This window comes from Melitaea cinxia, chromosome 18, assembly GCF_905220565.1.
Source record: "Melitaea cinxia chromosome 18, ilMelCinx1.1, whole genome shotgun sequence".
NCBI lineage: Eukaryota > Metazoa > Arthropoda > Insecta > Lepidoptera > Nymphalidae > Melitaea > Melitaea cinxia.
This window is the reverse complement of record NC_059411.1, coordinates 13,321,031-13,336,943: the sequence shown is the minus strand read 5'-3', so window position 1 is coordinate 13,336,943 and position 15,913 is coordinate 13,321,031. Positions and strand designations below refer to the sequence as shown.

Below are 15,913 nucleotides of genomic sequence, written 5' to 3'. Positions count from 1 at the left end.
TAAGTTCTACTGCATACCATCATCAAACTATTGGTTCTCTTGAAAATGCACATAAACATTTAGGTTCATTTTTGCGCATACAATGTGATAACCATCCAGAGACATGGAGCCAATGGCTACCATTTTGGTGTTTTACATATAATAATACAATTCACTCAAGTACAAGATATGCACCATACGAGTTAGTTTTTGGAAAATCATGTGAAATACCTAGTAGAATTTCTTCTGACATTGAACCTTTATACAATCCAGACAATTACAGTTTAGAATTAAAGTACAGGTTACAGACAGCTAATAGGGATGCGAGAGAAAATTTGTTAAAGTCTAAAGAGAAAAGAAAACAGAAATATGATAAAAAGGTAAATAAAATAAAATACAAACCAAATGATATGTTATTAGTAAAAAATGAAACAGGAGGAAAATTAGATACCTTGTATAATGGCCCGTATTTAGTTATTGAAGAGCAGGAACCGAATGTAAAAATTTTGAGAAATAATAAAATTGAAATTATTCATAAAAATAGAACAAAACTTTTTGTAAAAGATAAATAATTAATGTTTATTTCTAAATCATTTCAAATTATTGTATACTATATTTAGATACATACTAATTGTTTTATTACTATTACTTTTACTTATTAAAACTTTTCATATTTACATTATATACTTATACAAAAAAAAAAAAAAAACTTAATTATGTAATTAATTTTTATTTTTTTTATTTTGCCCCGGTGGTGTAGTGTAGTAACATTTAGTTTATAAGACATGTATTTTCATTATATGTATGCAGAATAAATCAGAGCGTTGTCCGGAACACTTGTGCGCCTTTTACTGTATCTCCCCGTACCTCACACCAATCAATCAATGGGTTGTGTCGAGCCTTCCCTACCTTTGCAGATATAATTATATGTTAAACTCATTTACGCTTGTCAGTCTGTGTCATTACTGTTGAAATTTATTTTAAGTTGTCATATGTTGGAATTTGCTGTGTTTTGTTATTTGTTAGGTGATTATTTCACCTAACAAATTATAGTATTAAAGTACTTTTTCGCTTTCAATAATAATTTTTGATTTTGATGTTCGTTCTCGTGTATTAATGAGTAAAGTTAGCTTAGCTGTACGTACCCAATTTCATTACAATCAGCTAAGTAAGTTTTTCATGACAGAATAAATATTCATCCATACATTCTTACAAACATTTATATTAATGTATTTCTATATTTAAAATGGATAACGACACACTAACAAGCTTTTAAACTTTTATGCTTCATACCTGATTTAACTGAGGGAATTTCCTACTCAAAATATGGAGCAGCCCGACTGGGGTAGTACCTCGACCTTAAAAAAGATCACAGCTAAATAATACTGTTTTCAAGCAGTATTGTGTTCCTGTTGGTGAGTAAAGTGACCAGAGCTCCTGGGGGGATTGGGGATTGGGTCGGCAACGCGCTTGCGATGCTTCTGGTGTTGCAGGTGTCTATAAGCTACGGTAATCTCTTACCATCAGGTGAGCCGAGGTGAAAGAGGATATTTATTGGTTCTCACGGCTTTAGTAGTAATTGAAAATGAAAGTATTCGACAAAGGCTCTTTGTCACAGCCTTATTCACACGTAAAACAATAATCTCATACTGGGATTATTAAATAATCTTGCTTTGATTAGGGAATGGCTGGGTTATGAAAAGCGTGTTACACTGAAATTAAAATTATATTTAAAAAAAACTTCACCTCACAAATTTTACTGGGTATATTTTTGTCCATTAAATTAATTTATATGACTTTTTACTTATTTCGATTTTGACAAATAAACCAATATTCTGGTTATTCTGTATCTCAAAATAAGTATATAACCACTTCCACCACAATGAATTCAGACGATTCGCCTTAAAAAGTAACAGACTTATATCCATAAATACATTCTCACAATTTGCTGCCACTATTCGTGTTACTAATTTACGTGGATATGGCCTTAAACTAACATTTTTGTCTGATTACTTAAAAAACATTGTATGGTAAATAAATTAGTAACCCATAGATACAGCTCAGTCATAATTTTGACTCTTCTACCAACCATGAAGTATTTTTCAATTCAAACAACAAAATTAAATTATTATTAATAACTCACTTTTTTAATTTCCGTTTATTTCTCCGTTCCTGTTTGCCGCTAATTGTTACCTAAGAGCATAATTTAGCACATTCGCATACCACTTCACATTCAAGTGTAGTTAATGTCTGAATTAAACGTTAGCAAGCGTTGCTGTTCGCTAAATGTATATATTAATGTTTGATGCTTAAATAAATAACATACAACGTATGAGGCTATATATACGTAACTAGGAAAATGCAAGCAGAATAATATTATCAGTAAGCTTAAATCAGATTATTTTTTTATTTAAGTTAAAACGTTCGTTGGAAAAGATATTTGTAGATAGTTTGGTCTGTGATAATTTTTAGTGAAAATTCTAGATTATTCATACTTTTAGATGGTACTAAACTGGAAATTTGCTTTCGACTTATATATCATACTTTCACGAAAAGTGACGAGCCCGTTGATGCAGTTTGTAGTGACCCTGCTTTCTGCTCCGGGTGATTTGATTCCCACCTCGAGTCTGAGTGTGATATATGTATTTATTTATTTATTACTAGCGACCCGCCGCGGCTTCGCACGAGTGCAATGCTGATACTAAATATAAAATCTATACAAATAAATAAAATTGGAGTGTCTGTTTGTAATATTGAATTAACCGCTTTTTACTAAATGCACATGGGTGTGTACACGGTACATATACCAAAATAACATTATTTACAATTTTTGTCTGTCGGCTAATCTATGATACGTCTGGACCGATTTTGACGAGGCTTTCACTGGCAGATAGCTGATATAATAAGGAGTAACTTAGGCTACTTTTATTTTAGAAGTCTAATTATTTTATAATTCTGCGAATTGTATAAAAACTTTATTGTTAAATTCCACGTGAACGAAGTCACGGACACAGCTAGTATAAAATAAATATTTGCAAAAAATGTGCACATTTAGAAACCATCACATTAGAAACCTCTATAAAACTATCAGTGTTCCTTTACTAAATTAATGCATGTATTATACATATAAACCTTCTTCTGGAATTATACTATTTACTTAAGAAAACTGCATCAAAATCCATTGCGTAGTTTTAAAGATCTAAGCATACAGACAGCGGGAAGCGACTTTGTTTTATACTATCTACTATATACTATGTGATTATTATTTTAATGTATGTGTTTACCGAACAATATGAGTATGCTTTAAATCACACGAATAAAGTAAAACTTCGTAAAAACGTAACTCTCTCCCTTTTCTATCTTCACTAACCTATATCTCCCTCTCAGCTTCGGTTCGCCTCGTCAGATCACACTTTTTGTAACGTTCTCGTTACGCATTCAGCAGCTCACTCACCAAGTTAAGCTTGCGTAAAGAAATTTTACTTCAAAAAAAATATATAGCTGTATCAGCCAGCTGGTTTCTCACTTAGGAAAAGACGACTATGTCTGTATAATATAGATATTTTAAAAAAATGGCGTGAAAAAGCTCTACAGCTGTAGTTTCTTCATAATAAAGCAAATAAAACTGAGGAGCTAAAACCAAAATTTTGGTTTTCAATTACCTAAGACATTTTGACACTTGAATGCAAGAGTATTCATTATATTCATGAAAACGAGCATATAACAAGACGAAGGATTACCTGATTTTAAACGATCTACGTAAGATTGCTGGTATAGGCTGGATGAGGATTGCGAAAAAACCGGGATGTCTGGCGTGAACTTGGCCACGTATTGTCAAAAATCAATTAGCAATAGTTTGTTCTGGTCAACTTTTTTATATTTTGAACTGGGTAACCTACTGAAAGTTTAGAGGTATATTCAGTCTAGTTTTCAATAGGTAGATATTTAAAAACATTACTTTAGTTTATACGAAAAAAGGTCGCACAATTTAACACAATTTAAAAGAGATTCATTGCATAGAATGAAGAAATATGGAAGGAACTCAACGGAATACGTAATGTGGTCGGTGTATCCATTTACGAGTAAACAACAACAGCTCGGTAACGTGTTTAGTATTATGATTTGTTTTTATTGGGCACCTAGTTATGTTTCGGTCGATGTTTCTATTATGCTTCATTTTTATTTTGTTCGCTTTTGTGCGTGGGTGTAAGCAGGGCACGTGTGTATAGGTTCGGTACACGAAATAAAGAATATTAATTTAACAACGCCGTCTTTGGGATGTGTATAAGCGCTGGCACAGGGCCTTCTATCTTTCCTTTAAATTCAAATTGCAAAAATTTCCGCTTGCGTGACTCTCGTAAGTACACTGATTGTACCTCCGACAAAATGTCCTTTAAAATAACAACCCGTACATCATTTTCACGAATGTGTATTCACAATCATACGTTTTAATTTAAATGCAGTTCAGTAACAATAAAGACCATTAGCATCATAAATATTAACTCTCTACTGTATTTCATGATAATGCTGCCTGTAAAGCCTGTAATATCGCACTGCTGGGCATAGGTCTCTTTCTCCGTCTAGGAAAAGGTTCAGAACTTAATCCACCACGCTGTTCCAATGCGAATTGGCTGATATATTACCAGCTATGAGAAACGATCACTATCAAGTGTAGATTATAACAATTGGGACCGACAGCTTAACGTGCTCTCCGAGGCATGGTAATGAGACAAGGTCTAACAACCAGATCGGAAATAAATATTTGTGTAAACACAAATATTCACTCCAAGCGGGAATCGAACCCACGACTGTCGGTGTTTAGATGCCACCGACACGTCATACGCACCGTTACACCAGAACGGATGTCGTGATGGTTTATAATATTTTATGATAGTGGTCAGTTAATGTCCAAATATTGGGCACAGGGAAAACCCTATGAAGGAAGCCTATACCCTATTTTCTTAAACTATTTCGTTGTAATAGTTTTGATGAAAATCTGAGATCTAAGAGAGGCTACTTCACGACCAACACGAGCTGAACTCCTTGCTCGTCCTGAATTCGTAAACATTCCATATATTTAAAAAATTCAACGTTGCTAACCCCTTTCGGTCAAGATTTACGTGAGCTATCTTCAGGGCTATCTCATCAATCTTGGACGAAAATCAATAAAACATAATGTTCAATATATATTCTTCTGCCGTCGGTTTCTATAACGATAAACAAATATGTAATGTTGACATTTGTTTTTTTTATTTATAAATAAAATTTCTTTAGAATCGTTGTGATTTTAAACTCGATGAAACAAAAAGTATGTATGGGAGAGAATGAGATGGAAGACATTACTGCTCTAACTGCGTTAGCGACGCGCTTTGCACGGCGCTTACGACCTTTTTCACGAGACCATGATCATCGTAGACAGTACAAAATGCAACGGGCTACGTACCTACGTATTTTCAGAAGTTTTACTTTTGCTGTGTGTGAATTGCACACGCTCATTTTTTTTTTTCAAAAAACTACATATTTTCTTCTTTTTTTTGTTAATATCACACGTGCAAAGCCATTATGGGTTCAAAGTGAAACAATTTGCAATATTTTATTTTCATTTTTTTCAGTTTCTAAAACATTTTCGTGTATAATACTAGAATTGATTTTATTATCTGCCAATAAATTTCAATCTCCGTTTCAGGCACTAGACTTAATGGGAACAAAACCGTTTCGAATATTCTGTTGAAATAAAAACGAGCGAACGTGTTTTATTACTGGTAGTAAATGCTTAAATAATAATAAAACAAGTTTTATTGTTCAAATTCTGACTACGATTTACTGTTTTGTATGTATTCCGCTAAAAATCACACATTTTATATATAAGTAATAATACTTACCGCAAACCAAACTGCCTCTAATAGGATTAAGCCTCTATAACGAGGGTTTGGAAACATTGAGTGTCATCTCACATCTTACACGCAACGGTCCAGTAGGATGTAAATACTGGTCAAGTTTTCAGAGCATACATACACAACATAAACAAGTACAATAACGCTAAGACGTCAAAAACATGTAATTAATTCCTGTACAATTCCCGCCCAGCCCGCTGGACCGACGATTTTCGTAAGATTGTTGATGTAGGCTGGATGAGGATTGCGGAAAACCGGGATGTTCTAGCGCAAACTTGGGTAGGCCTATGTCCAGCAGTGGACTGCAATAGGCTCAACTGATTGACTGACTATTCGCTATGTGACACAGCCAGTAACAGTGACAACTGCCCCGTCTCGTCGTATTTTACAATAATCTTTGAAGGGATTATTCTTAAAAGAGACATCTCAAAACATATTTTGCCGTAAGCATACTTGTAGAAGGAAAGAAGTAACTGCATTTCTATCAATCAGATAAAAATTTCAACATACTAACATACGCTGCATTAATAAGTAAAACGCCTCTGTATAACGTGTACAAAACATAACACTTTAAATAAAAATTTTACTGCCGCTATTGATACCATTTCCAGGATCTCTTTTAACTTAACTTTTTCGGTTTAATGGCTTTCAATGATGCAAATACACCAAGATGATTAAGCTAATATTAAGTTCTATATTGTATCTTCTTTGTGGGTATTAGAACTAATTATTGAATTTTACCAAGTTTGCGTATAATTTTATTTATTTATTTTAATATATTATATATTTTAATTTTATTATTAGTATTTTTCTAATATGTCTAATTCTAATCTTTCCTTGGCACGATTCCACGCGGACATGATTTATACCAAAACTATCTGTAAATATTTAGTTCTTAAGCTGTGAATGGTAAATATGTATAATATTTTAAACATTTTTTATCTACGAGTATATTTCTAATATGACTAATATGTCTATACTTGTGCTTGTGCTTGCGTATTGGGTGTTTCCGGACCGCTAACACAGGAGAAAATCCTACTGGGGGCCGTTGAGTGTGAAGTGTTTATTATTTATTAATTTTTAAAACGCCATAGCTAAAGATGAGAAAGGTATTTTTATTATTGACATAGCGATTATGTATACTGAATAACGCAATATATTTGAACTCTCAACTCTGCGTTTTCCTGAAGAGTGTTCTAGGCGACGCGGTGTCTGTCTGACACTGTCTAAATCGTCTGCAATAGACGGACTAAGGCCAAATAGATTGAACTTATACAGATGAGATGTCGTGATGATTTTACATACAACAGAAATGTCTCTACGTCTTAACTATATCAACTGAGGTGCAGTATCCTGCTCAAAATCTGGAGCAGCCTGACTGGGGAAGTACCTCGACCTTACAGAAGGTTACAGTTAAATAACACTTCTTTTAAGCAGTGTTGTGTTCCTGTCATGAGTAATGTGAACAGAGCTCCTGGAAGGATTGAGGGTAGGGTTGACAACGCGCTTGTAATGCTTCTAGTGTTGAAGCCACCTATAAGCCACGGTTATCGCTTACCATCAAGTGAGCCATACGCTTATTTGCCGACCTAGTTGTATAAAAAATACAATATACAAGATATCTATATCATATACTAGCTGCCCGAACAGACTTCGTTCTGTAAAAAGTGAATAGTATTTTTTTTTTACTTTTTATTTTTAGTATTAAAACCTTCCGTGGGCCTTAAGGAGCATACAATAAAATAAATTAGCCGAATTGGTCGAGCCATTCTCGATATGAGAATTATGCGCTTAGCAACATTCATTTTTATTTATATAGTTTATATTCATGCGATCTAGATTTTGAACAATATATTAATGTTTCCAACCTTAATTGATTACCTATTTATTAATGTTATAACAAGGATTATGCTTTTTTTATCTCATACTAGCTTTTACCAACGGTTTCACTCGCATTGTATTTTTTTTAATAAAAAGTTTCCCGTATGTAACTTCTAATACCTCCAAGTATATGTGTAAAAAGTTTCATAATAATCGGTTAAATAGTTATCACGTGAAAGCGTCACAAACAAACTTACGTTCACATTTATAATATTATTAGGGATAAGTGGAGCAGAACGTTGAACCACAAATTTCAATTAATCTAATACGTATTAAAGCGCATTAATTACGATTTACAAATAGAAGATAAATGATAATTATGAACCTCGTGGAGTTGTGCTTAAATTACCACAAATCGCAATCATGTGGTCATGGGTTCGATTCCTTTTTTTGACATAGATAATTGTTTTTCTTTTTCTTTTTTTTTATATATACATCGGCTCACCTGTTGGTAAGTGATTACTGCAGCATATGGACGTCTGCAAAACCAGAACCTACAGACCCTATCCCCAATTCCCCCCAGGTGCTCTGGTCACATTACTCACCAACAGGAACACAACACTGCTTGAAAGCTTTATTGTTTGTGTTTTTATATAAATAATTTTTCTAGTTCTATTCGTCCTACGAATAGCCCTATCTACTTTACTTATTCTTATTTTATCTTATATACTTATTTATATTATCTCTCACTTCGCAAATTACTTAAAATATTAGTATAAGGTAGTATAAGTACCTGATGATGTTATTCTTTGTAGAGAAACTATCTATCAACTTGCAGTGAACCGACCAACAACTACAAGGGCAACATTTTAGCTTGATAATATAATTTTGATAACCATTAATTTTTTTTTTGGGCTAGCCCGATGGGGCAGTGTGCAATGAGCTTGCTTTCTGCTTCGGGTTCTGGGTTCTATCATCGATCCGGGTCTGGGTTTAACATATGTTTTTATTTATATATGTGTTACTTATATGTATTTTGCGAATAAAAAATGTAACTATAACAATCTGCTGCTACCTAATGTTATAACATTAAATAGCTTACCTTAGGAACAGACAATTTTGTGTGTGTGTGTTAAAAATATGTATATAAAAAAACGGGTGTGCATTAGACCACACGACTTAAGTAAAACTTATGAAACGTAACTCTCTCTGTTTCTACATTCACTAATTTATATACCCTCTCAACTTTCGTTCGCCTCACCCAATCAAACTTTTCGTAACGCTCTCGTCACGCATTCACCAGCTTACTTCCCCAGTCAAGCGTGCGTGTAGAAATTTTTACTTCAAAAATATATATACAATTATATGACATGTGGTAGTACGAGTATGACAGATAATCAAGTTATGAAATAAATTTACCCTTAAAAATATATTTTTTTTATTGAGTATTCACATTAAACAAATACTATGCAAATTATAACCCTCAAACCGTCGTAATTAAACAAACTTCTCGTAACGAAACTTGACTTTCAAATACCCTCACATGCAACAAGATGGCACCAAGGCCGATGAAATTAAATTAAGTCAGACATTAACGTACTCGCTCTAATTAGTTTTCAGTTGTCGCGTTCTTTCGTTTTTCTAACTCCAATGAAACGTAATTCAGTTTTAATTACAGCTCGTAAAAAAGCATAGCTCCGTGTGTTGTTTAGCGTTAGTTTAATGCGAAAGCTTAATTAGAGCAACTGGTTGGTTTCATATGTAGTTTTAAAACAATATTTGTATATGTTATTATATTATTATGCATCGTATTTTTATTGTTTTCATATTTAATTAATAGAGGGTATGTTACTATAGAAATAGTTTCGAATATTTGAATATAATTTATAAAATACAAGCGACCTCTGTCTATGAAAGGCCTATCAGGACCAGGTCTGGTTCAGACAAGGATAGCCTGATGTAAAATACAATCAAGTATATTACGGCATACTGGATCAGGACCTAGTCCGGTCCAGATAAGGATAGCCTGGTGTAAAATATAACCATGTATGGTAAGGCATAACTGCATCAGGACCAGGTCTGGTCCAAATTAGGATAGCCTGAAAGAAATTACGTGGACTAAGCCTGAATCACGCTATCGATGTTTTTAAGCGCACTTAGTATATATACAGTTATCAGGACAGTCTAGCAGGGGGTCTATTTCAACAAAGTGGAGTAGTCGTAAGTAGTAGGAAGTAGTTAATTAGTCGTTAATTAATTGAAGTTAATAAATAAAATTCAATTATAATAATAATTAATTAATAATATAAAAATAAATAAAAATAAGTGATATTTATAGTAAAAACAAAAATAAATAATACATTGGAAAAAAAGTAACGGAAATAAATATAATAATAATTATGTTAAGCAACATATTTATAATATCAATTCACTTTTTTTTATTAAACAATTTTTTCAAGAATATACATTCGTGTTTTTTAAAAGGATCGGACCGGGCATACTCGACCCGGACCAGACAAGCTATGTAACGCAGATGATTGATCTGGACCCGATCAGGAAATCTCATCTCATCCTGATCAGGTCCAGACAAATTGTATGCGTTACATACCTTATCCTTATGCGTTACATATCCGGTCCAGATCGGGCATGTCCGGTTCGGTCTGGCTAAGGAACACGAAAAAGTTTCTACTTGGGTACTAAAACTTTCTCCTAAACACGCTGCATCTTATGGTATCAGAATTATTCCGATCGGTTTAGTAGTCATCGCAGTATAACTGAACAAAAAACCGGTTCTCCGTTTATTAGTATAGATAGATAGATAAAAAAATAATAATTAAAAAAAAACAAAAAACCCGCCTGCGTGAAGAACAACTAATAGTAAATCAACTGAAAAATCTGGAACAAGATAAAAATTCAATATGCACACAAAGTCAGCGAAATAAATAGAAACAATACCAAACATTTTGCGCTGTACATTTAAAATATATTAATACGGTAGTCCTTCGAAACTTTATGCAACGTCGTACATAACATGCAGTCGGAGACATGCACAAAGAGAGAATGATTTGACTTATCCTTCAATTTCATAAATCAACTTTATCAAAACCGTAGAAATTATTATCAAAAACAACAATCAACAATTACTGAAGCAGCAAAAAAATTTATAATCACTTAAGTTTAAATCATTTTAAGTGAGAAATGACAAAGGAAAAAATACCAATTATAAATATCCTAAATATTTGTCAACAAGGACGAGACGTCTTATTCAATAAACAATTAAAATTTTAGCGACCATAATTTTATTCGAATTATTTTTATCTAAGCTCCCAAAGGGTTTGACGGTATCTAGGGTGTTTGGGAAAGGTAAGTCTAATCTTCTAACCCACTTTAAGTGTAGCATTACAAGAAAGGAAATGAAATTTTTTCCTATTTTATTTACATTTTTTTAAAGAATTTTGATAACAATAACAAAATTGTTGTTTAAATATTAAAATTAGATAAAGCTACGTCTTAGAATATTATGTTACACTAGAAATACCCGTGCGAATAATTCCGTTAATCATGTTGACGTTGTATCAAAATTAAAGCCGTCATATACGAGTGTATAGTTTTAATAATTAATTAATTTACAAAAACAAAAGCAATAATATATTTTTTAGTTGTGGATGCCGGTAGAGCAAAAAATAACTATAAAATGATATATAATTTATGTGGCGTACTTGTGAGGTTATTTCTAAAAAAGGAGGCAAACATCTAACCTGTATATAATTTTACGTATATATAATACTACCTGACTAGACATGTGTCAATTGTGTTAAACGCGTAAAGTTGTTTCTGCGCAATTTTCTTAGGTTTTAATTGGGTAGGAATATCCTATAAAGTATTGCGAGCTCGTTGGCGCAATTTGTTGTGGCCCTGCTTTCTGTTCCGCGGGTTGCGGGTTCGATTTTCGCCTGAGTCTGGGTGTAATATTAGGATATATTTATATGTTTACATATATTTGCTTTTATATATGTATTATTTCTATGTATGTTTATAAAAACAATATATAGTTATGACAGTCGGCTGTTACCTATAACACAAGCATTAAGTTGCTTACCATAGGAGCAGACGACCGTGTGTGTATGTTATGATATATTTATTTATTGATTTATTATTTATTAGAAAATCTGAAAAAACAGCAAAATTAGCCTAGTTACTTTACGCTTAGCAACAAGTTTAGCAATTCATTTCTATTTATAAATCTACATAATAGTTATATTTTTATATTTATTTTAAATATCAAAATATTAAATAATAATGCGAGTGATGATGACATACTGAATTAAGAGAGAATCACAGACAGCGTCTATTATAAGCTTTGACCACACGTTGAGACATGACTACACTGCGTTTATTTTTATTTTTTTATTTACACAATACACACACGGTCGTCTGTTCCTAAAGTAAGCAACTTAATGCCGACTGGTATATAGCTACATTTTTTTTTTTCGATAAACATACTTATAACTAATACATATATAAATATATAAATAAATATTTATATTACACCCAGACTCGGGGTGGGAATCGAACCCACAACCCTTGGAGCAGAAAGCAGGGTCACTACAAACTGCGCCAACGGGCTAGTCTATTATATATAGTAGTTTATTTTTGAATAAGATTTATGAATACTTTAAAGTTTTTAAATATGCTAAAAGTTTTAGTAATTTGTCTTATAGATATTATATATATATAGATATCTTTATATATGTTAAAGATATTTCAGTCAAATCAATAAATATAAAAATAGTAAATGTGATCAACTTACTTTATTGTTACCTCTTTACTTGTACATCTTAGACATTTAAAATAAATAAATTTGTTAATATATTAAATCATTTACTTCATATTTTGTTAGTTAAAAATTCAGAATTTTTTTTTTTGATATGACGGTAGCAACCAAGCATACGGTCCCCTGGCTGTAGCCGTCGTAGCCTATAAATGCTTGCCACAGCAGAAGCATCGCTCTCTTCAAGAGCAGGAACACAATACTACTTGAGTATAATTCTGTAAACTTCGGTAAGTTTAAGGTCTTTTCCAAGTCGGGCTGCTCGAGATTTCTAGCAGCATATTTCCTGCTGTTCCCTGCCTTAATGAAAAATCCGTCAATCCGTAGAAGTTATGCGTAATTAATAAAAATTCTTTCACGATAACTGCACGCCGCTGCCTAACTAAAACTTATTTTTAATCCGCACGCCGTAGCCTGGTTACTAAGTATTGTAAAACCTAAAGTTTGAATATACGATACTTGTTATTCTTCTGTTAAAACAAAAGATAAACTTAAGCATAGATATAGTTTAAAACCAGATAAACTTATCCTACTTTTAATTTTTTTCATAAGTAATTAATTCTCTAACATCCCACTACCGACATGGCTCTGGTTCTTCATTTTGAGGACGAGTTAGAGCTTAATTTACTACACTGCCTAACTACACGGCGCGGAGACCCACAAGGACAAACATCCCGACCGGAATAAAATATTTAAACCAATACAAATATCTATATATGATAGTATTAAATCGCCTTGGGGGGGGGGCGTCTTGAAAAAAGGCCAGGTCAAGAGTACCCTAAACCGAACAGCATGTATGAAGGGAATAATGAAAGTGGATGAAGCGAAAGAAGTATGTAAGGATCGTAGCAAGTAGAAAGAAGTGGTCTCTGCCTACTCCTACGGGAAAGAGGCGTGATTATATGTATATGTATGTATGTATGTATTAAATCGCCTTCACCCAGCAATAAAAATGGCGGTTGCTACTATTGGACTCAAACTATTCCTAAATACGGGATTGATGCGCGTAAATGTAGAGGATGGCTAATAATTCCACAAAAATGTACTGTTCCGCTCAACTCCATACAAGTCGTTAGATGGGGGAACGCTGCGACTCAAGTATAATTACTTCCATCTTGAAACTGAAAACTTTATCGTAACAGAAGATTATTACTTTGAAGTCTAACAAATTCCGAGCTGATTTCGAAATGAACCCGCGTGAAATTCGTAACAAGTGACAAAATAGAACGTTAAATAGAATTATTTTAACATAACTAACTACGTATGTCAAGTTACTGTAAATTTAGGTATAATATTCTGCTCATATTCGTTATGGACTTTTCGTAGTAGGTATATTTAATTTAATTTTCTTCTTTGTAAGTTGCCATATTCTCACGAAGTTCGGCGATCATTTTGGCAACTTGTTTATTTAATTTAATGATATGTGCTGGTTATTTAAGTAAAACTTTGTTACGCACGCTTGACTTAGTGCGTAAGCTGTGTGACGAGGGCGTTACGAAAAATGTGATCGGATAAGGCGAACGGAAGTTGAGATGGAAATATAAGTTAGATGGAGCTAAAAAAGTTTTACTTTATAAAGTGTAAGGGTTGCAATGTAACAGCCAATGTCGTTTCTCGTGTGAAGGACTAGAATAAATTTTATCAAACTGAATAAATACTACTTTTATAAAACTGTTTGATGATGGAAATTTTATAAAAACAACAAACAGACACATTATTTTATTTATTAACCTAATGACTAGCTGTGTACGCTGTGGGCGTACTTAGATTTCTAACTTTATCACTGTAAAAGAGATAAAATTAGATTTGTAACATCCATGATTGTGTGTATGTACTGAAATTTTTAAGTTAAATTATGTTATGTATGTTAATTATGTATTACATATGGTCACGTATTTAACGATTTGACAAGAATTTGCCGATACAATAGTCAACGTTAACAAATTCAACATAACAAAAAGTATCTGACCATACGTAATTTTACAGTGAAATTAATAATTGTATTAATTAGTATGATAATGAAATTCTGAATGATATTGTATATTTACCGATACATAACGTTAGCAATTCTAGAAATTGTACGCCGCAAGCGTCATTAACGTCAAGCGTATCTGCCGCTAATTACTTCCAGTGTCCGGCGTTTCGATAAGCGCTTTCAATAATCGCTCATAATCATTTGATATTCTCCGAATTATTCGTACGTACTTTGGGTAACAAGCTTGCTCCCAATTAATATTTAATTCTTTGGCATTCTATTTATAACCAACTTTGAAAAAATGGTGGAACTTGCTCGCAAAGAAATAAAAATAAATTTTAATTACATTGACCAGTATTACTAACGTAGGTAGATGAAAAAATAGTCATGTAAATATGCATTATTAGAGAAATCTCAATCAAATTTGAAAGAGATCACAATATGACAAGCACCACCTTTCGATTAGAAAATTTGGTGAATCGAATTCGATTCACCCAATAAAAAGTTAGAGATAATACACAAAAAAATAGCATAATTGATAACCTCCTCCTTTTCTGAAATCAGTTAAAAAGATAACACATTAAACAAACGTATAACAGTAATAAAGTTCATAAATATATTTATAATCTAAGAAAACAATATTTAATCAAAGTCATTTCGTATGCTTATGTTCTATGATGTAACATATAACATACAAATGTTGTTGTATTACTTCCTCGAGTTTCTTGGGTTTCCGTGTGGTTAAATAAAAACGAGTCCTTTAACTACTTTTCCGCCAAATGTCCTCATATGTATATAAGCTAGCATCACCACGCGTTTTGTTTTTGTAGGAATCGTCCGGATAATTTTGGAGTAAAATTAAAAGTATTCTAATTTTCTATGAAAAATTGGTTAAAAAATAAATCTACCGATCTAATGTAAGAATCAGAAATATCTCGTCAATATCAGAAGTTAGAAATTATTAAGGAATAACAAATTTGATCGATTCGTAAAAGAGCCGAAAATGAGATGAATCTTGGATATACTCGTAATTGTTGTATGTGACCATAGAAAGAACAAAAAATTAATATGTATGGATGACTTTGGTTTTGAAATGGCGGCTGTTGGCATGACAACATATGCAAGAAATTAACCTATAATAGAATTACCTATTATATATTATATTTATCGATCGTAATAAATGAAATGATATAGGATGATAAAGGATTAATGATAAAGGATTTTGTTCAAAATCAATCTCATTTACCATTTTATACATTGTGATAAAATGCAAATTGATAACTTTGTCAGACATACTTATTACTGATCTAAATAAATTTACAAGTTATTTTATACGACTATTAAATTTAAATATTACTTCCTATTAGTAAAATATACAAACGACAAATGATAAAACTATAACCTAACGATAAT

The 15,913-nt window shown here is 32.4% G+C and overlaps 1 protein-coding gene across 1 annotated transcript in view; it reads left to right on the top strand.

Annotated features, from left to right (window-relative positions):
* LOC123662135 overlaps nt 1–15,913 on the top strand; it is a 73,254-nt gene that overhangs the window by 3,692 nt on the left and 53,649 nt on the right. The window lies entirely within an intron of this gene.